This window comes from Aedes aegypti, chromosome 1 (assembly GCF_002204515.2).
Source record: "Aedes aegypti strain LVP_AGWG chromosome 1, AaegL5.0 Primary Assembly, whole genome shotgun sequence".
NCBI lineage: Eukaryota > Metazoa > Arthropoda > Insecta > Diptera > Culicidae > Aedes > Aedes aegypti.
The window spans coordinates 31,337,454-31,360,358 of record NC_035107.1 but is presented as its reverse complement, the minus strand read 5'-3'; the positions used below and the strand labels follow the sequence as shown (position 1 = coordinate 31,360,358).

The 22,905-nt window shown below is 40.9% G+C and overlaps 1 long non-coding RNA gene across 2 annotated transcripts; it reads left to right on the top strand.

Moving 5' to 3' along the window:
- The first annotated feature begins 2,397 nt into the window (after positions 1 to 2,397).
- On the top strand, positions 2,398 to 3,844 carry LOC110674835. Of its 2 annotated transcripts, XR_002499234.1 has the most exons (4): positions 2,398 to 2,754; positions 2,814 to 2,982; positions 3,048 to 3,145; positions 3,205 to 3,844. It is a non-coding gene; the product is annotated as an uncharacterized LOC110674835 (long non-coding RNA). The 2 variants fall into 2 exon arrangements; XR_002499233.1 differs by having other exon boundaries at positions 2,398 to 2,982.
- The last annotated feature ends 19,061 nt before the right edge of the window (positions 3,845 to 22,905 follow it).

Below are 22,905 nucleotides of genomic sequence, written 5' to 3'. Positions count from 1 at the left end.
ACATACAAATGTGTTATGTACATAACTCTGGGATTTTACGTCTAATTAAAGCTCTCTATGGCATATTCGAATAAAAATGAGTTAAATTTACTTCGTAGGTATTTTGATAAAAACATTTTTTGAATTTCGTTTACTAAATTCTCACTTAAAGCTGAAAAACATGTAAAATTTTCTCAGCATTAGATTGACTAAAGTTGACGATTGATGAGTTGTTAGAACCGTAGTATTATAATCTTTGAAGAGCAATTACAAAAAAAAAATCGGAAAATCTGAAAGCTATCCAAAATTCCGTTGAGCGCTATCAAGGTGAAAACTCATTCTCCTAATTAAAACCAAGATGGCGTCGAAATTCAAGATGGCCGACAGATTTTTTTACTCAAAATAATACTCCTATTCTTCATCTGCTTCGAAAAATACACCAACGATTGAAAACTTGTTTCTTTGTTGTACAAAAAATGATGTTTGCATTGATTTCACTCGCCATATACGTCAAAATCGTAGAACATGATTTAGAAAATCGTTCATTTCATAGGGTAGATACCATTGCTCACCTAGTTTCTGTAGCCTATCTTACGCGATTTTTCCTCAGCTTTCTGATGGTGATCTCAGAATTCAAAACTAGCGGTGCGCTAATGGTGAAAAAACGATTTTTCTAACAAAATTCAAGATGGCGGCCAAATTCAAAATGGCCGCCAATTTATTTTTTTAACTTTAAATGAAAGCTATATCCTTTCTCAATACGATACCATTAGGTTTACTATGTGTTCCAAGCGAAATATGAGACATATCACGCGAAGAAATACCCAAGATTTATTAAAAAATGAGCTTTTTCGCAAACTGTTTAGCTAGCTGGAGTACGAGGGGTCCGCTCATTTGAGAAAACCGTAAGGACCACCCTTAAGTTTTATCGAAAACTAGCGATCAGTGACTTAAAATTGGAATTCTAACGATGGGTGCTGATGGCGGCCTGGTATCAGCGAGAATTGCTCAAAGGTAATTTTTCCACTCATAGTGCCAAGACAAAAAAGCATTTCACAGTCGGATCAACTTCATCAGAGCTTTGGCACCGAAAGCAAATCGATCAACCTTGTGGAAAATCTGCAATGCAGTTTGTTTGTCAAAAATGTTGTACGGTATCGAATTTTTCGGAACAGAACTAACCAGTTCTCTGCAGCCTATCTTCAACCAACTGTTGAGAACATCATCGGGGGCACTCAAATCTTCTCCGACCTATTGTCTTGCTGTTGAAGCTGGGGAACTGTGACTAGAGCTACGGATCATCGAAATACTAATAGGTGAGTACTGCCGACTGGTGGAAAAAAAATTAGAGGGGGTTGTGTACAAGACACAACCGCATGACGTTAACTACGCCAGGTGATTGCATTTGAATTTTAGTCGATTTTCATAGTTGCAGCCTTCCATTACAGTGGGATTCCGTTTTTGGCATGTTCCGTTTTTGGCAACAAAATGGATCCGTTTTTGGCAACATTTTTGAAAACCATTAAAATTTGTAAACTTTTGTAAATATCTGTGTGTCTTTTGTGTTAGTCATTTAAAAATCAAATCAACTTCACGCTTATCGCATTCCAGAGCTCAATTTTCGTTGATATTCCCCCAAATTACACCAACTGCTACCGTATGTACCTATTTACTTCTAAACACACGGCCTTGTTTACAATGTTTCATAAAATCATTAATCTCTATGAGTATCTCAACTAAAGTTCGAATATCTTTTCACAGGCTTTCACGCTGTATGACCAGCCCACTTGAGTATGCCGGTCATTCTTCTTCGAAAAGCTCTTTTGAACAAAGCATAAGCAACGCAACAAAAAGTCTATGAGTTTCTATCATAAATTTCGTTTCGCCTCTTCAGCTCACTCTTCCTTCAATTGTGGAATTACATGCAAAGCGTTTGTAAAAGCAGCAATAACAATAGAAGCAAGCGTTAGCGTAGTTACGGTATACTTCGTAGATTGGAACAATAACAATAGAAGCAAGCCAAGCAAAAAGTCGAGTCTCTTGGCTTTTTATAGAATTTCTTTGACAAAACCTAGATAAATAAATGACTCACAGAAGTAGCCACCATGACACATGCAAACACAGTCGAAACTACACTTAATTTTATTAAGGTAAATTAATGCGTGCGCTGAATACGATAGAAACTCTGTATAATGTGAGACATTTGAAAAAACGATTGTTACGTTTAAGTCTGAGTTGTGTAAGATATGCAAATTAAAGTCAGTCAGCACGTAAATATTGTAAGCCTTTAACATTCAGAATAAAATAAACTGCTCCGCAAACCGCAAATTGAGAACCCCTGCACACGTTTGTATTCCATCCGTCAACCGAGAAGAACGACCGATCGGTGACGCTCACAGAATTTGGTAAATCTGCACACCATGAAACCACCTTCTGCATAGCATCGAGAACGTGCACCAGGAAATAACAACCACATAAGACTGCCACTACCACAACGTCAAGCTAGAGCAGAGAGACCGCTCTCTGCGCTCTTTTACGCACACAGTCGTCACACACGCCACGACGGGGGAGACGATTGAGAATTATTCGCAGCCAGCTCACTCAGTTAGTGTCAGCCCGCCGAAACGACAGTGCACGCAAATCGAAACAGTCCGGTCTTCGTTGAAACGAAAAACTTAGCCGTCCATCTTGTGAAGTTTGGTAGGATAACCGCGTGTGGTTCCTCGAGTGAAGTTAGTGCCAGGCAGGAGGCCCACCATTTGATTCCAGCCAAGGGTAAGACAACCCTAATTCCATTTGGCTCAAAACGCTGATTTCTGGATTCATTCGAACAGGAAATAGAGCGCACAGAGGGACACACGGACCACCATTTTGCATTTCGGTTTGCAGAAACCACGTTGCCCAGGGTAAAAAAGCAAAAAACCCATACGATCAGCCCTTGAAGTCGAGAAACAGCGCGACGGTCGGAACCGGTGCGTGGGAACCCAACCAGTTGGTGCATCGGTAAGGCCTTTTACCACCCGTTTTGGATAAGCAAGTTTAAACGCCGTTTCTGTTTAATTGCACAGTTTCCACCACGCCGGACTACTGTAACCCTGATTGCACCATTCCCGAAGGTCAACAGATAGTTATACATCCCCGGGACAAAGAAAGCCTTCCATTGGAAGTAAGCCAAAGCCCAAAAGTTAGGCCCACCACCAGAAGCTAATCGGCCTCGTGCGTTAGGGCTTTCTTTTTTCGTTTATTGCAGTCAGTTCGAGGGGTCATTGGGAGCAGCCAGACGAGCCAGGCGGTGGCAGCGAGTCAGTGTGGTCTTCAACCCCCCTCAATCCGGTTCAAGTCAACCGCGGATCTAATCTCGCCAACATTGGGGAAGGCACCCGGCGGCGTGCGTCATATGATCACCGAATAGACGGATTCGGAGCGATTGGCGGTTCTCAACTGGTGCAGGAAAGAAGCGATTATCCGGAGGGACGAAACTATCCGCTAGGCAGAGCAGCGTCAGAGAACTGCACGCGGTCTCGTGGGTGTCGTCAGTTCAGCAGCAAGATCAAGTCGGTGTGAGCATCGGCCAGAAAGGCGGAATGATGGGGCTGCAGAGCGTCAACGGGGTAGCGGCGGTAAGCAGGGCGCGCCCGAAAGTGCAGTGAGTAGAGCAAATCTAGTTTTTAAGCAAAGTAAAGGTTAAAGGAGAGGCTAGGAGTCAGAAGATAGGAGGAAAGGATCAGGAAAAGGAAAATGATGGTCTGTAAATAAAAAAACTTGTAACCATGATCAGTTTTGTGTTGGAATTCAGTTATTTGTGCGCATTCCCTTAAGAGCTTTCCGGGGCTGATCGAGGTTTCCATTCCCCCCTCGACAGACACTCGCAACACGATCCAAGGGGCGGTTCATTAATTACGTAAACTTTTTTTAGGGGTTTTTCAACCCCCCTCTCCCCAGGTTATTTTTTGTACGAAAATTAAAAATAAATGGTATGGCGCGTAAGAAATCTTAGAAATCTCCCCCTCCCCCCATAAACCCTTACGTAATTAATGGACAGCCCCCAATGTTGCTCGGGCTGGAACATAATGCGTGCCATATCAAGCCTTATTAAAGCATGCGGGCCACATGGATCAAAATGTTCCTAATGCTATCCTGGTGATCATTAGCTAGGTCTAGGAGTTTTCTAACTGTATTCTGGAGAAGTGGAATCTTGAAAAAACTGAGCGAAATCTGGGTATTCATATCGTACATTGAAGGTTTCGTGCGGGATATAATTAGTTGCTTGAGGCGCTGTACAAAATCTGTCGATTCCTTTTGAATTCCTAAGGTCTCAGACGTCCTGTAAATTTCTAGCGGAATACTGTTATTTTCTAGTTGTATTGTTAACATTTCTAGCAAAATCTTGAGGATTCTGAATAGGTTTCCAGCGGAATATGGAGATTGCTATTAGTAGTCTGGGAAGTCCTAATGAACTGATGAGAATTTTCAGCAATATCACAGCGGAATCTTAAATCTCTGAGCAATGTCCTTGAAATTCCTAGCAAGCTCTTGGGTAGACGTCAATTCCTACATGACTTCTAGGCAAGATCCAGTCGATTTTTAGCGAGCTACTTCAGATTGTTAGCGGATTTTTGTGGATTCTTAATGGACACCTGAAGATTCTTTTTGGGCTGAAAGGGTTTCATAGCGGGACCCTGAGAATATCTATTGGATTCATATGGTTAATTTATAATATGCAAGCTCAACCTCTAAAACTCATTTCAAACTGAAGTGATGAAGCTAATTTGTGTATTCTATGGAATTGTGGGCCACAGTTAAAAATGTTGAACATCACTGTTTCATACCATTTTTCAATTATTTCTAGACGAATTTTTCATCCGTATTTCTGTGGAAAATCCAAATGAATACTTAGTCTATATTCTGTTTCGATAAATATTATAATGTTTGAATTTTTCGATTGATTTCAGATGTTTCTGTGTGCCCTTTTGGTTGTTATAAATCATTTTATATAATATACCATACTATGCAAATAACATAATTTTGAAGAGCCATTTTCAATTGATCGAATATTGTCAAATTTGGCAGCAGAAGCGATAGCCATTAGACCACCAGTCCCGTCATTGTAAAATTTGACGCTTGGACTTAAAAAACAAACTGTTATATTGCAATTTCAGAGAAAACTTTCCGTTTTACGGTTCAAGAGGAAAGCTACCGCAGCTGTCACATCACTGATTTGCACTGGTAAAGCATCAGCAGGCTTCGATGATACCTTTGATACCGTATTGATGATTGTTGTTTGATGGTGTTTTCATAGCGCTTTCTCTTTCAAGCATACTATGATTGAATGGTTTGCTTCAATGATAGAATGATTTCGAAGCCTGCGGTAGAACTTTGACAGCTGTGGTAGAACTCGGCGGCTACCGCAAAACGGAAAATTTTCTTAACAACCGTAATATTATGTTATGTTCATTGAATTGGAAAAATCATTATGCTTTGTAACACCCAGAACTTTTTTGTTAATACGTTTCTAATGAAAAATATTGTATTTCTGTATTTTTAAACTATTTTATGGAATTGTATAATTCTAGAATGAAGGTCACAGATGCTATTATTATTGTTTTACACAGCCTTTGTATACCAATAGTATGTATAAATCTTATAAAACATCATTGAAGATACTGTAGCCATCAAAAGTGTATGGAGCGTCTGTCACAATTAACATGACAGGTCTATAAATTAATAGCATAGCCCTCTCCTACGCAAAATCGGTTTGAAATGGACCATTTGGAAGTCTGGCTATCCATAATTATGATGTAATGACGTCCAAAAAATATTTTGGAAATGGAAAAAATGGGTTCCGATTTTGGCACGGTTCCGTTTTTGGCAACTGAAAATTTCGATTTTGTTGCCAAAAACGGAATCTCACTGTAGTTCAAACTCTAACATAATATCGTGACGGTCGCAACATTTCAGATTTTTAATTGACACCCAGTATATTGCCGTAAGATGTAATTAACGTCAGAAGCAGAAATTGGGCTGCTTTCATAGTGCACTAGCCAACCCAGTGGAATCGTGGAAGACAATATGAACGAGTTTGGTTGCGTAAGAAAGGGGTCGACATTTTCCCATTTTTCGACAGTCTATCGTCAAAAATCAAAAGTTTTCTCCATTTGAGTAAAATGTTGTATACATTTCCGACCGATTGGTGGGAAAATATTGAAAATCTACCGATAAATGGCTGAGTTATTAGTATTTAAAATCTTACATGATTTCGTGACGGTCGCAACATTTCAGATTTTCAATTGACACCCAGTATATTGCCGTAAGACGTAGTTAACGTCAAAAAACGATAACGGCTATCCTCATCTCCGCAATGCGGTTGATACTGCGCTCCGCGAAACTAAAGGAGGTGTTATTCCTGATTTCACTAAGCTTCAACGTGTTGGCCGCCGTCCATGGAAATGCCCTCAAGTAAAAGTAGACTGGTCCATTAAAAACATCTTCAAGAAAGACAACAATACCAGTATAGCAAGGATCATCGTTAAGGAGCTTCTTGAAAAGAAATAGGGTTTCGTTCTAATTCGTCGTAAGAGCTATTATTCGTCGTATCAAACATAAAATGTTCCACTACGGCGGATATTCCAACTTACCTGCAACATAGATTCATTTTCCAAATGTAATTTTGTGAAAGCTTTTATGATTCGTCCACCTGTACACCAAAAATGCAATGAAACTACTGTATTTCGATAAATAACTTCAGTTCAATTATCCACTTTACACTTTTTCACTGAAATCGCATGGACGAACACGATTTGAGAGAAATGCTTAGCGATCGCAATCAGTCACACCACTTTCCAACACAAGTTTCTTCCCGCCCCCGTGGGTGACTTACTTCGCCGGGCACTTATTTTCACTATGGAAAACCTTCGTACTTCTTCCTTGAAGGATTTCATCCCAATTACACGCCGTAAAACTTCAATAAATCATCAAATTTTACGAAATTTCCTCAACCGCCGCGTATAATTAAGAATGTAAACAAAGTTCAATCCGTCGCACTGAGAAAAAAAGCTTCTGCGCATCAATGTGTGCGCGTCGCTCGACGTAAAAATAAGGTTCCTTTGATTGTGTTGTTTTCGCTGTACTGTGAGCAAATGCCATAATTGTACGGTCAAAAGGAATTGTGTTCATATGTTTGGGCTGAATTTTTATGAAGAACAATTATTTTTAAAGGAAATTAGTATATTCCATCATGGTGAAGGAATGGAGGGAGATGCCCGTAGATCTATATATTCTAGTAAAACATTTTATTATAGCGTTGATATATTGTGTTTTAACCACTCAATACATCACAGTGAGCCGTAAGGTGTGAGACGAATCTGTAAACTGATTGCGACGGAGTTGAAAACGATACGACGGATTGAGAATACGGTAAGATGCATTTTCTTTGCACTATTTAAAAAAAAAACAGATCAATATTTATCAAAATGTTATTGTACAATGCTAAAGCCGTTTTGAGAAAGAATTGTTTGGCATCGGTTTGTATCAGCATCATTCACTGTAATACTGGGAAAATTGCAGTTCTCACAGATCAATGCTTAATACGATGGATACGCCTAAACTAACATTCACTCATTTAAGAAACACCATTATGGCAGTTTTATTCAGCATCAGGTTTATTAACATTTTAATAATTTTCAAGGCCAATCTTTGTTCAGGCGTTGTTCACACAAATTTGGAGAAACTTTAAAGCATGTCGTCGAATTCCAACTTTATTTTTCAGCTTTTAAAACGTTTTACAAGCATTTAGTTCAGCTTTTATACGACTGGTCCAAAAATAATTAAAAACAAATAAAAAACAAAAAAATATTATTCAGGCGCTTCAATTAAAATGTAGTGTACACAATTATCATGATATGACAACCATATTTAAAAATCGCCTGGATACTGGATTCGAATTCGAGACCTTCCAATCGTCAGCGGTATGCCTTGCCATCTGCACCATCCTAGAATTGATGAATGAATCGTCCAGTGCAAAATATAAACCTCTCATAGCTGAATATTGATCTTGTTTGAGCTTCTATTCGACATCGTCTAATCAACACAAGGTACGCTAATCAACAACTAAACAAGCATATTATTCAGCTGCTGTTTAGTGCTGATCCAAGCTGAGTTCAGTCGGCTATTTTTAGCGCACAGTGAGAAAATTTATGTCAATGATCGTCTAAAATAATGTTTATTTACACAAAGTGAAATCAGTCTGAAATGATTAAGGTGAATATGCATCGAAGCCAAACCTCAAATTTTCAAGAGCACAAATCTAGAGAACCAGACTGCGAGCTGAAAACCTAATCGATTGGTCACACGCTGGTGGTAACCTGAGAGAGAGAGGAGACAGCTCACTGACAACTGGCTTGTTTTCTTGGCTTCTTTGATTTCTTTTTCCCATGTTTGGGTTGTGCACAATGGTTCGGAGAGCACAAACTGGGTCAAAACCATTTTCACATCCCATTTGTTATCAAAAAGATAATAAAATTAAAAATTTTCAATAGCAATTGGAGTCCAATCAACAATATTTAAATATTCAACTATTATTTATGCGATAGCACAAGAAAACAACCTAAATTTTCACACACATCCAGTTTTAGTTTGGTTAAATTTTGACGGTTTTTCACGTTCTGCCCTTCGAATGTGCGGTTTTCCTGTGACAGTTGATGACAGGTTCCCATGACTTTAGGGAGCTCGCAACCTAAGCCAGCTGTCTCTCTCTCTCAGGTGGTAACCAATCGATTTAGTTTTCAGCTTGAACGGATGTTTAGTTCTCTAGATTTATGTTCTTGAAAATTTGAGGTTTGGCTTCGATGCATCTCCACCCTAATCTAATTTCATAATAATTTTTAGTTTGTTCAAAACTTCAATTTTAATGATTCATTAACTTAAATTGAAATTCATTTATTTTATAAATTATATTTGTATTTATTAATTATATTATTGATTTGTATTTTTCATTTCTGTCAAATAAATGTCGACTTTTCTTGTACGGAACAACATCCCGAGCAGGCGAAAAAAGCTTAGCAATAGTTAATTATAATATGGATAGCAGAAAGTGATAATAACCTGAGAGATATAATATGTAAAAGATCTGGAAACGATATCTAAAATTAACTACATACAAAAATCAAACAAAATTTTGATGTTGTATCCAGATCTTTTTTGTCAATCAAGTCAATATCACGCTTTGTTTGTCAGTACTTCGCTCCTACTAGGAATACTCAGCTCAAATGTTTATTTATTAAAATAATTCTACATTTCTGGAGGCTGACCATGTTTATTTTCTTAACGACTATTCAAAAAGTTTTGAGAAAGCATAAGTTATAAGCTTTGAAATGCATTCGGAACTCAACACGCATTTCGGATATTTTGTCCATTTTATGAAATTTAGCTATAGTGTGATCACTTTTACAAGGCTTATTTATTACTGAACAATGTGTTTGTTAATCGTCATTTTGGCCACTATTGGATCAACTGTTCTTATAATATACTGAAGCTGATTTAGGATTTTATAAGATACTTATTCAGCTCTTATTCATGCTTATGTTAAACATGTGGAAATAGCTGAAGTGCGATGCAAGTAAAACGTTAGTTCGTCTGCTGAATATCCTTTTATACATATACATTTGTTTAGTGGAATATTGGTTTTTTAATTGGGGGAAACATGTCTTGTTCAGCTCATTAGTAAAACAATATTGACTAGTCGAATGAGAATCTTTGGAAACGTTTAATAAGTGGCGATTCAACTTTTGTTCATTCTAATGCATAACGTTGAACATTGACCTAAGTTTGTGTTAAAAAAGCACCTTCTCAGCTCTTTATAGAGCAAAATTTTTATTCAGCTGTCATTACCATTATTGAACAATAATTAAACATGCATGCTTGTTTGTGGCTCTGAATTGTTAGTTGGGACCGAGGGGGGCGACACTCGCAGATCACCGCTTAGATGCACGTTTGGATAAAATCCGATTTTATAGATCAGTGCATTATTCTAGATTTGACGTCCTTCATACGCTAACATCTTCTGCGCGTAGATTGATGAGATGCAAGAAGATGTGAATAGGTGGAAGGAGAATCAATGATGATGTTGATGATGGGGAGCGCAGTGCTACGGGTTTTTGTAAACAGTAGTAACGGTTGTGATTTTTATTGTTGGTACTTTCAAAAGTAAGTAACAGCTAGCTATTTGTTTCCAAGACGGCAATCATAAGTCTCACTTCTGGGAAATTGTACTGATCACCATTCTCTTCAGCAGCTCTTTAATCCTGCAAGCTTCGCTATCCTGGCTTTATGTTTGATTTGATGTCCACCAGTAAGGCCTTTAGCATCGTTAAACCTGAAGAATCTGTGATGGAATCCATGCGACACCTAGCTTTCCGAAAAGCGAAAAAGCAAGTAATTTTGTTGATGTATTGTTAAATAAAAACCGAATTTGATAATTTATAAAATATGTATTTATGGGTAAGGGAGTCTAGAGACCTTTAACCAATTCACAACATGCACCAAGACACGGACTGAACATGGGTTATAAAATACATCACTCGTATTCTCCGAGCTCCGTATTCTCCGCTGCCATTTCCGATTCAATTCCACCAGGAACGCCAACTGTTTCGCGTCATCTACACCCACAAAGCATCACGATCACCAAAATGATCCAGATCGTTTATTCCTTTAGCCACATGCCTCTTCTCTCGGTCCTGGCATTGAACATGATACTTCTCTTTTCGAAGGATTCAAACAGCATAATCACCGATTTAATCGTACAGGAACCGCTGCGGTCGAGAAACTCAGCAAATCCCATACTCGGTTCTTCACCTTCTTTTGCTGCCTCGTGTATTATGCCTCAGACAAGGTATCCGCCCTATCCATCCTTTCCCGTCACATCATGGAACCGATGATCAGTATCCTTTTGAATCCGGAACAAACTCCGGACCATTAGCAAACCCAGGAGAAACATTCTACCGATCATGCAGCTGCGTGCTCCCTCTTTGTTGTTTATCGACGAAAACTGAGTCAATCCGTTAATACGCTCATGTAAGATACGGAAAGATAAGCTAGATTTTTGAAGATAGATGAAGATGTTTTATATGATGCCACGGATGAAACAAGATAACATGCTGCAAAAAGATAAAAGGCCATCGCAAAGATTGTCTAAAGATATCCTAATTATCTTAAACATCTGGATGTGTCGTTCCCCTCGGTTGGGACTATAGCACATCACCCTACTCCAATCATGTGAAAATTTTTACTGATGGATCGAAAACTCAAAATGATGTCGGTATCGGAGTGGTTGGACCTAAACTATTAATCGAAAGAAGTTTGCACCCACAATGTTCTGTTTACTCTGCAGAAGCCGCCGCTCTGGTAGCAGCTGCACGATATGCATCAAGATCTCCAACAGTTATTCTAACTGATTCCGCTAGTTGTACCGCTGCTATCGATAAAGGCGAATCCAACCACCCTTTTGTGCAAGAATTTGAAAATATCGCTCTTCAGAAAAACATCACCGTTTGCTGGATCCCGGGCCACTCCGGAATCACAGGAAATGAAGAAGCAGACCGAGCAGCTGAACGAGGGCGATCTGCTAGAATATTCAACAGGACCGTTCCCTCATCCGATGTCAAAAAATGGATCAAAACTTTGGTGTACGAGAGCTTCTAGAACACGAGGGATTCTCACAGAACGACCTTCCTGAAGAGCTGCAAACCTTCGATACACAAATGGATAGACAGATCGGACAGACGCGAACAACGTGTTTTAACTCGGCTTCGAATTGGTCATACTTTGATGACGAAAAAACAACTTTTTAATAAGCAAAATCCTCCTATTTGTGAAGTATGTAACGATGAGATTACAGTAACACACATTCTTCTTAATTGTAGAAAATACGATCACATCAGAAGAAAAATAGGACTAAGTAATAATATTCAAATCGTGCTAAACAATACCAAGAAAAATGAAATCAAACTATTGAAATTTGTGAAAGAATGTAAACTAGATCAAATCTAAAACAGAGGTGAATGAATCTATGTAGGTTAAAAACCTCTTAAATAAAAAAAAGTAAATTTACGCCTTCAAAAATGACAAATCGAGTCCTCCGTTTATATTTTACGGAATGTAGCTTGTGACATTAAATAATTGACATAAACGTTATACGTTTCTGTAAAAATAGATTGTTGAACGTAATACTCAATCTAAATATATTTGTAATCAAATTTCGTTTCTCGGTTATGGTCTTTAAATCAAACGAATAATTGTGTTATTGATTAGTTCGCGTCATAAAATGTTTAAAGATAGATTGAATTACGTCAAATGTAAATTTCTAATTTTTTAAGAGTGTAGTATTAGTTGGTTTTTATGGCTACCTCGACTCCAAGGGACTGGATCGCATTTGCACTGGTTTTGTGTACTATAACTCGGTACCTCCCTAACTCGATTGTCCCTTCAATATCGAGCTATGGAGAGTTGACTTTACCTTCAAAAACAGATTAATACAACTATTGTATGATATCGCGACATATATCGAAAATTAAGGGGCTTTTACCTAAAATGTAGATTTGAAAAATAAATAATCTATGACAGACTTATATGTCTTGTATGTGTTACAATATTATGCAATATTTTGAAATATTTTATGCATAATCGTACTGAAATCAGTATCGAGTTAGGGATGTATCAAGCTTTAGAACACAAAACCAGTGAAATTGCAATCAAGTTTTACCTTGGCTCTCAGACACGATATCGAGATACAACATATCGAGTAACGGAGAGTTGACTGTATCACCTTTCCTGATGGGTTTGGTTTGCTTGAATTTTGGGTTCCGTTCAGTCTATTTAAACAATGATAGCCATTCGTGTCTGTCTTTCGATGTTTGAATTGGCACTTTTTCCTCGTTGTCGCATTCGGAACGAAAATAGATAGCAACAACGCTTCCAAAACGATGAGGCTGATATTTGGACTGGTCCAGTTCGCCGAACGGATCATCTTTCGCCGAGTCGTGCGTCAGACATCAGCAAACTATAACGACCAAAAGTGATGATGTTTACACATAAGAGAAAAAGAGAGTCGTCGCTGATAGCAGCAGCCAGCCAAACCCATCTGCCGTCTCTTAAAATGCTATATCGTAAAGTTAGCCGATATGAAGAGACACTATGGTGGCCCATTTTTATATGAGAAAAATCAAACTGTGGAAACCTTAAGTTAAACCCCCAAATTTGTTAATTTATGCCCTCAAAAGCTACTATGAGAGTATGAGCGGAATCTGTCAAATCTAGGTGAGGCTAATTAAGCTTGAAGTTTGAATGAAGAAAATCGGGGGATACTTGAGTTTCAGTTTTTCTAGGTATAAATTTTTTTGTTCTTCTATTCTCCATTATTTGAAAAATTTTCAAATCAATAATGATAAAAAATCATCGACTACAAAGCGCCATCTATGGTCGAAAATGTAATTAGAATCTTATTTTTTCGATACATTTGATTGTTTTTTTTTTTCATACAAACTTCAAGCTCGTTTAACCTACCCTAGGATTGTCGGATTCCGCTAAAACATTCACAGTTGCTTACAGTGGAGTCCAGATGTACAAATTTGGGAGGTATAACTTGAGGGTTTTTCCAGATTGATCATTGTGAGCCACCCTAGCCAGATACCGATATGCGGAGCGAGGCAAACCGAAGGACGTCGTCGTTCCGTTCGGTTGTTTGCACTCTGTGACCATAAAGTCATAAAAAAGCGCGGCGGCCGTAAAAGTGATACCCGAGTAGAACGACGACGACCAAGACGACGAAGAGTCTGAGGCAGGGCAGGAAGAAGGAAGTTGTCAGCAGAAACTTCATCGTCTGAGGACGGGGAAAACCGGGGCATTCGATTTCGTACTCGAATGCGCTTTGGTCCGGGCGGCGGGAAATGGGTGTTATTCGAGTGTGCGATCATCAAATTTTCGAAGGACCGCGCGCGAACGGGCACAGTAGGCCGTTTAACTCAAGGCCTACTCTGCCTGATGGATGGTGTCCGTCCAGCATCAGAAGAGGAAGAGCGAGCGGCGACGGTGCGCAAGGATGGAAGTGAAATCGAAGAAGGCCGCGAAGACGACGAGGCCGAGGTGGTGAGCCTTTGTTTACCCTCATCTAGGAATCGCGTTGTCATGACAGTTTGGGTGGAAGGTGAGGGTTCTCGCGAGAGAGTACCTGGAAAAGGGTCAACGAATGGATATGAATGAATGGATGAATGTGGGCACTGGATGATGGTAGTTTTGTCTAGGCATCGGGAAGATCCGTTGGAGGGGACACGAGAACTGCATGCCTCATGAGACCAGAGGATGGAAAAATTATGCAAATTGAGGTAATATATTTTACTTAGGTGGATACTGTTTCAGCAGAAGTTGCTGGCTAGGAAAGAAAAAGATCCCGCTGGAATGGCTGACAAGGTGCAACAGAAGATTACGACGACGATGATGATGATGGCCTGGCCATTGTGGGAAAAGGTGGTGAATATTTTATTTCAACGCCGCATTGTGGCTGGCTATCATCAGCATTCTGGAAGTTGAGCGATGCGGTTGCAGCACGTTTTGATACATATTTTACTATTATTAGGCAAACAGTAGAATAGTTGACTGATGTGAGATCCAAACTATCTCCATTAGACATCAGAATTATAAAATTCAAGAGCAGCTCTTATGGGTCTCTGCACAATAACCATGCTCTCTCATTCACTTTTCCATGAAATTAGTAAAAAACAAGGCGAATTAACGTCATAATCCCATACAAAACAGTGCTGAACCCTATACTCACTTCTGCTGAGAAGCTTCCAAGCTTCTGCTGAGAAGCTTCCAAGCTTCTGCTGAGAAAAGCTTCTGCTGAGAAATGAGAAGCTTCCAAGCTTCTGTTGGGAAGGCCCAAGTTTATGCTGGGAAGCTTCCAAGCTTTTGCTGAGAAGCTTTCAAGCTTTTGCTGAGAAGCTTTCAAGCTTCTGCTGAGAAGCTTCCAAGCTTCTGCTGAGAAGCTTCCAAGCTTCTGCTGAGAAGCTTCCAAGCTTCTGCTGAGAAGCTTCCAAGCTTCTGCTGAGAAGCTTCCAAGCTTCTGCTGAGAAGCTTCCAAGCTTCTGCTGAAAAGCTTCCAAGCTTCTGCTGAGAAGCTTCCAAGCTTCTGCTGAGAAGCTTCCAAGCTTCTGCTGGGAAGCTTCCAAACTTCTGCTGAGAAGCTACCAAGCTTCTGCTGAGATTCTTCTAAGAAGCTTTTGCTGAGAATTTTCCTAGTTTCTGTTGAGAAGCTTCCAAGCTTCTGCTGAGAAGCTTCCAAGCTTCTGCTGTGAAGCTTCCAATCTTCTGCTGAGAAGCTTCCAAGCTTCTGCTGGGAAGGCTCCAAGCTTCTGCTGAGAAGCTTCCAAGCTTCTACTGAGAAGCGTCCAAGCTACTGCTGAGAAGCTTCCAAGCTTCTGCTGAAATGCTTCCAAGCTTCTGCTGAAATGCTTCCAAGCTTATGCTAAAAGCTTCTGCTGAGAAGTTTCATAGCTTCTTCTGTTAGAAAATACTGAGAAATGAGAAGCTTCAAAGCTTCTGCTGGGAAGTTTCTAAGCTTTTGCTGAGAAGCTTCCAAGCTTCTGCTGAGAAGCTTCCAAGCTTTTGCTGAGAAGCTTCCAAGCTTCTGCTGAGAAGCTTCCAAGCTTCTGCTGAGAAGTTTCCACCCAAGCAGCACAGTTTGTTTCAACTCAGGAACAAAATTATCTCTTGAATCTAATCAGAGTTGTCAATTGTTGAAAATATGACTTACAATTGCACTGAATAGCAACACAAAAAGCGCAAGAGGCGGAGTCTGTTTGCAACATATTTAAGTTATATCGAATTTGCTTATTTGTTGCAAAATGCTTAGAAAAAAAAAAAGAAAACAAAACGATGAACGAGAATCGAACTTCCGACCTCAAGATCACCAATCCTCTCTTCTACTCACTACTCCACCAGCTCTTCGAACAATTGCTTCACTAATGCACTATAAAAGCGACCACATGGCCCATTAATCAAAGCTTGTTGCTTATAACTCTACTGCACCCTTCGGAATACAAGTTCATCACCTGCAAAATTAGACCACGCCTGAAATAATCTAAACTTTTCGCAAAAACGTCCGCGCAACAAATGAGAAACACCTTTCAAACAAACAAACTGTTGCCAGAACATGTTTTCGTTGTTAGATGATACGTAAGGTGCAACTTAACCATATTGCAACTGAATGGAAACAAACAAACTTCTAGCTGTCATACACGTAGTTGTGTGCAACTATCTCGCAACTGGGATGCATCTTCTTGAGTTGTGGGTATGGGAACGAAAATTGAATGCAAGTTGCGGATGACATAACATTAAAAACGGCATTGTGAGACAAGTTTCAAGAGTTTGTTTGAAAAGTTGCTGAAAACATCTTGATAAACTTGACTTCATTGCTATTTGCAAAGGACATTTGCAGCAAATCTTGTCGTTTCAAAAACGTTGAACGTCAAACAAGGAGTGGAATGCATGTTCATTGGAATGACAATGAAACTTTATGAGCCCTGATATTGATATGCAACCGAACTAGAACCAGGTAAGTTACAGATGCTCTTATTGATATGCGATTGAAACCATTTTTGAAAAGCATCTCTTTGGAAGATGTTTCGCGTGCTACTTGGGCAAGCTTCTGCTGAGAAGTTTCCAATCTTCTGCTGAGAAGATTCCAAGTTACTGCTGAGAAGCTTCCAAGCTTCTGCTGAGAAGCTTCCAAGATTTTGCTGAGAAGCTTGCAAGCTTCTGCTGAAATGCTTCCAAGCTTATGCTAAAAGCTTCTGCTGAGAAATGAGAAGCTTCCAAGCTTCTGCTGAGAAGCTTCCAAGCTTCTGCTGAGAAGCCTCCAAGCTTCTGCTGAGAAGCTTCCAAGCTTCTGCTGAGAAGCGTCCAAGCTTCTGCTGAGAAGCTTCCAAGCTTCTGCTGAGAAGCTTCCAAGCTTCTGCTGAGAAGCTTCTAAGCTTCTGCTGAGAAGCTTCCAAGCTTCTGCTGAGAAGCTTCCAAGCTTCTGCTGAGAAGCTTCCAAGCTTCTGCTGAGAAGCTTCCAAGCTTCTGCTGAGAAGCTTTCAAGCTTCTGCTGAGAAGCTTCCAAGCTTCTGCAGAGAAGCTTCCAAGCTTCTGCTGAGAAGCTTCCAAGCTTCTGCTGAGAAGCTTCCAAGCTTCTGCTGAGAAGCTTCCAAGCTTCTGCTGAGAAGCTTCCAAGCTTCTGCTGAGAAGCTTCCAAGCTTCTGCTGGAGAAGCTTCCAAGCTTCTGCTGAGAAGCTTCCAAGCTTCTGCTGAGAAGCTTCCAAGCTTCTGCTGAGAAGCTTCCAAGCTTCTGCTGAGAAGCTTCCAAGCTTCTGCTGAGAAGCTTCCAAGCTTCTGCTGAGAAGCTTCCAAGCTTCTGCTGAGAAGCTTCCAAGCTTCTGCTGAGAAGCTTCCAGCCTTCTGCTGAGAAGCTTCCAAGCTTCTGCTGAGAAGCTTCCAAGCTTCTGCTGAGAGCTTCCAAGCTTCTGCTGAGAAGCTTCCAAGCTTCTGCTGAGAAGCTTCCAAGCTTCTGCTGAGAAGCTTCCAAGCTTCTTGCTGAGAAGCTTCCAAGCTTCTGCTGAGAAGCTTCCAAGCTTCTGCTGAGAAGCTTCCAGCTTCTGCTGAGAAGCTTCCAAGCTTCTGCTGAGAAGCTTCAGCTTCTGCTGAGAAGCTTCCAAGGCTTCTTGCTGAGAAGCTTCCAAGCTTCTGCTGAGAAGCTTCCAAGCTTCTGCTGAGAAGCTTCCAAGCTCTGCTGAGAAGCTTCCAAGCTCTCTGCTGAGAAGCTTCCAAGCTTCTGCTGAGAAGCTTCCAAGCTTTCTGCTGAGAAGCTTCCAAGCTTCTGCTGAGAAGCTTCCAAGCTTCTGCTGAGAAGCTTCCAAGCTTCTGCTGAGAAGCTTCCAAGCTTCTGCTGAGAAGCTTCCAAGCTTCTGCTGAGAAGCTTCCAAGCTTCTGCTGAGAAGCTTCCAAGCTTCTGCTGAGAAGCTTCCAAGCTTCTGCTGAGAAGCTTCCAAGCTTCTGCTGAGAAGCTTCCAAGCTTCTGCTGAGAAGCTTCCAAGCTTCTGCTGAGAAGCTTCCAAGCTTCTGCTGAGAAGCTTCCAAGCTTCTGCTGAGAAGCTTCCAAGCTTCTGCTGAGAAGCTTCCAAGCTTCTGCTGAGAAGCTTCCAAGCTTCTGCTGAGAAGCTTCCAAGCTTCTGCTGAGAAGCTTCCAAGCTTCTGCTGAGAAGCTTCCAAGCTTCTGCTGAGAAGCTTCCAAGCTTCTGCTGAGAAGCTTCCAAGCTTCTGCTGAGAAGCTTCCAAGCTTCTGCTGAGAAGCTTCCAAGCTTCTGCTGAGAAGCTTCCAAGCTTCTGCTGAGAAGCTTCCAAGCTTCTGCTGAGAAGCTTCCAAGCTTCTGCTGAGAAGCTTCCAAGCTTCTGCTGAGAAGCTTCCAAGCTTCTGCTGAGAAGCTTCCAAGCTTCTGCTGAGAAGCTTCCAAGCTTCTGCTGAGAAGCTTCCAAGCTTCTGCTGAGAAGCTTCCAAGCTTCTGCTGAGAAGCTTCCAAGCTTCTGCTGAGAAGCTTCCAAGCTTCTGCTGAGAAGCTTCCAAGCTTCTGCTGAGAAGCTTCCAAGCTTCTGCTGAGAAGCTTCCAAGCTTCTGCTGAGAAGCTTCCAAGCTTCTGCTGAGAAGCTTCAAGCTTCTGCTGAGAAGCTTCCAAGCTTCTGCTGAGAAGCTTCCAAGCTTCTGCTGAGAAGCTTCCAAGCTTCTGCTGAGAAGCTTCCAAGCTTCTGCTGAGAAGCTTCCAAGCTTCTGCTGAGAAGCTTCCAAGCTTCTGCTGAGAAGCTTCCAAGCTTCTGCTGAGAAGCTTCCAAGCTTCTGCTGAGAAGCTTCCAAGCTTCTGCTGAGAAGCTTCCAAGCTTCTGCTGAGAAGCTTCCAAGCTTCTGCTGAGAAGCTTCCAAGCTTCTGCTGAGAAGCTTCCAAGCTTCTGCTGAGAAGCTTCCAAGCTTCTGCTGAGAAGCTTCCAAGCTTCTGCTGAGAAGCTTCCAGCTTCTGCTGAGAAGCTTCCAAGCTTCTGCTGAGAAGCTTCCAAGCTTCTGCTGAGAAGCTTCCAAGCTTCTGCTGAGAAGCTTCCAAGCTTCTGCTGAGAAGCTTCCAAGCTTCTGCTGAGAAGCTTCCAAGCTTCTGCTGAGAGCTTCCAAGCTTCTGCTGAGAAGCTTCAAGCTTCTGCTGAGAATTCTTCTAAGCTTCTGCTTGAGAATTCCAAGTTTCTGTGAGAAGCTTCCAAGCTTCTTGCTGAGAAGCTTCCAAGCTTCTGCTGAGAAGCTCCAAGCTTCTGCTGAGAAGCTTCCAAGCTTCTGCTGAGAAGCTTCCAAGCTTCTGCTGAGAAGCTTCCAAGCTTCTGCTGAGATTCTTCCAAGCTTCTGCTGAGATTCTTCTAAGAAGCTTCTGCTGAGAATTTTCCTAGTTTCTGTTGAGAAGCTTCCAAGCTTTTGCTGAGAAGCTTCCAAGCTTCTGCTGAGAAGCATCCAAGCTTCTCAGCAGAAGCTTGGAAGCTTCTTAGCAAGCTTCTGCTGAGAAGCTTCCAAGCTTCTGCTGAGAAGCTTCCAAGCTTCTGCTGAGAAGCTTCCAAGCTTCTGCTGAGAAGCTTCCAAGCTTCTGCTGAGAAGCTTCCAAGCTTCTGCTGAGAAGCTTCCAAGCTTCTGCTGAGAAGCTTCCAAGCTTCTGCTGAGAAGCTTCCAAGCTTCTGCTGAGAAGCTTCCAAGCTTCTGCTGAGAAGCTTCCAAGCTTCTGCTGAGAAGCTTCCAAGCTTCTGCTGAGAAGCTTCCAAGCTTCTGCTGAGAAGCTTCCAAGCTTCTGCTGAGAAGCTTCCAAGCTTCTGCTGAGAACTTCCAAGCTTCTGCTGAGAAGCTTCCAAGCTTCTGCTGAGAAGCTTCAAGCTTCTGCTGAGAGCTTCCTAGCTTCTGCTGAGAAGCTTCCAAGCTTCTGCTGAGAAGCTTCCAAGCTTCTGCTGAGAAGCTTCCAAGCTCTGCTGAGAAGCTTCCAAGCTTCTGCTGAGAAGCTTCCAAGCTTCTGCTGAGAAGCTTCCAAGCTTCTGCTGAGAAGCTTCCAAGCTTCTGCTGAGAAGCTTCCAAGCTTCTGCTGAGAAGCTTCCAAGCTTTCTGCGAGAAGCTTCCAGCTTCTGCTGATCATTGTAGAAGCTTCCAAGCTTCTGCTGAGAAGCTTCCAAGCTCTGCTGAGAAGCTTCCAAGCTTCTGCTGAGAAGCTTCCAAGCTTCTGCTGAGAGCTTCCAAGCTTCTGCTGAGAAGCTTCGTCTGCTGAGAAGCTTCCAAGCTTCTGCTGAGAAGCTTCCAAGCTTCTGCTGAGAAGCTTCCAATCCAAGCTTCTGCTGAGAAGCTTCCAAGCTTCTGCTGAGAAGCTTCCAAGCTTCTGCTGAGAAGCTTCCAAGCTTCTGCTGAGAAGCTTCCAAGCTTCTGCTGAGAAGCTTCCAAGCTTCTGCTGAGAAGCTTCCAAGCTTCTGCTGAGAAGCTTCCAAGCTTCTGCTGAGATTCTTCCATGCTTCTGCTGAGAAGCTTCCAAGCTTTTGCTGAGAAGCTTCCAAGATTCTGCTGAGAAGCTTCCAAGCTTCTGCTGAGATTCTTCCATGCTTCTGCTGAGAAGCATCCAAGCTTCTGCTGAGATTCTTCCAAGCTTCTGCTGAGATTCTTCCAAGCTTCTGCTGAGATTCATCCAAGCTTCTGATGAGAAGCTTCCAAGCTTCTGCTGAGATTCTTCTAAGAAGCTTTTGCTGAGAATTTTCCTTGTTTCTGTTGAGAAGCTGCCAAGCTTCTGCTGAGAAACTTCCTAGTTTCTGCTGAGAAACTTCCTAGCTTCTGCTGAGAAGTTTCCAAGGTTTTGCTGAGAAGCTTGCAAGCTTCTGCTGAAATGCTTCCAAGCTTATGCTAAAAGCTTCTGCTGAGAAGTTTTATAGCTTCTGCTGAGAAGCTTCCAAGCTTTTGCTGAGAGGCATCCAAGCTTCTGCTGGGAAGGCGCCAAGCTTCTGCTGAGAAGCTTCCCAGCTCAATTGCAAATTATACGTAATGTTTAGCTTTTCGGTAGTTGTCATAGATAACAGTTTATTCTTGAAAGGCAGGAATTCATTAACACACGCCTGTGAGATTTGTTGGAGCCATCTGGTTAAGGCTATTGGAGCATAAACATAAATGAAATCCCTGTAGCAAATCCTCAATGAATCCATGGAAAGTTTTATTTTGTTTAAAGTTCCTGTTATATAGGTTCTGAACGAACCCAAGGGATGCTACATTTCTTACGAACCTGTCCAAAATTCCCAGGAATCTCTTGTTCAATTCTAACAAGGAATTCTTAGGTGTAGCTCTGGAAGGTTTCAGTATGTAGTATGAGTATGAAACTCAGAAGTAAACTTCAAAAGAATTCTCAGCAGAATCCCTGAACAAATCTGTTGAGGAATTTTTCGAGGGATCTCTGCAAGATTTCTACAACAACCCCTGGAGCAGCAACTGGAGAAATCCCTGAAGGAATCTTTCAAACGGTTCTTGAGGGATCCCAGGAGGTTGTTTTTCTAGAAAAACTTCTAGAGGAATTCCTGTACGATCCTCTGAAGGAACTCTAAGAGAAATTTTGCTAGAAATCCATGTGGGAATTATGGGACGAATGCCAGGAGAAACCCTGAAGGTGTTCCAAGGGGACTTACTGGAATGCTGATGTACCATTCAATATCCGTGAGCACTCTTGGGTGCTCGAGAATACCCAATAATACTCGTGAGTACTCAAAAAATGTTAACGAAGAAAGTCCAGTCACTATGATGATGATAATGGGAGATATCGGCTTTCAGCTACGATTGATAGTCAACGATTAATTCTCCAGTGCTGTAAAACGGGGTAATTTTAATAGTTTATCTCGGAAGAAAATCTAAATATTTCTGATATTTTGAAATAATGATAAACACATGAAAATCGACAATAATTATTAGAGGAAGTGGATTAGATTTTGTTATCATACAATAGGCTTTCACTTACAGAAGTGTTTAACATTCATGACAAAGACCATTATAAGTCTGTATGAATTGGTATAAAATAATATTTCTGCAAATTTATCGACATCGTTAATATATGATATTCATGTTTTGATATTGAATGCAACGTAAATCAACCGTTTTTGGAATAAGTATATTTCGAACAAATTTTAAATAGAGCGTTGCATATCTCTAGAATCTCTGGATTACAAAAATAGCCATCATTTTTTATTTAATGTTTTTCGTTGGGAGATTTGAGACGGTATTCCCAGTTGAAGGGCTATCAGAAATAAGCAACAAACTCTTGAACATTTCATAAAACAAGTGGCTTATATGCATCAATAGTAACCAAACTCATTTCTTCCCTATAGGCCTTGTTCAAAAGTTGGTCTCGACGTCAAAACATCAAATTTGTATAACAAATTTCGTATGACCTGATAGCAAACATATGTTTGGCCTCAGTTTATACGGCAACTGTTAATAATACGACATGACAATCTAACAAATATCTTTTTATTGAAAAAGTTTAGTAAATTAAAATTTCAAATGATTTTTTTGTGCGATCTTTCAATAGAAGTCCATTTTTTGGTATTGGTTAAATATTTCGACATCTAACATGGATCGCAATACAGATTCACTAGTGCTAAACGCTCACTAAGTTCGATTAGCATACTACGCATTTTACGCAAACTATTTCTACTAGTTCAAAGCCCTTCACTCATTACGGATTGACGCAATTATTAGGTACAGTCGGCTCTAATACACCGTTTATCTAGCGCTAGTCATAAGCATTTTATGAGTTTGTATGCTTCTCCGGCTTCGGATCGGATGGCCCATCACTCGGTTAATCACCATCA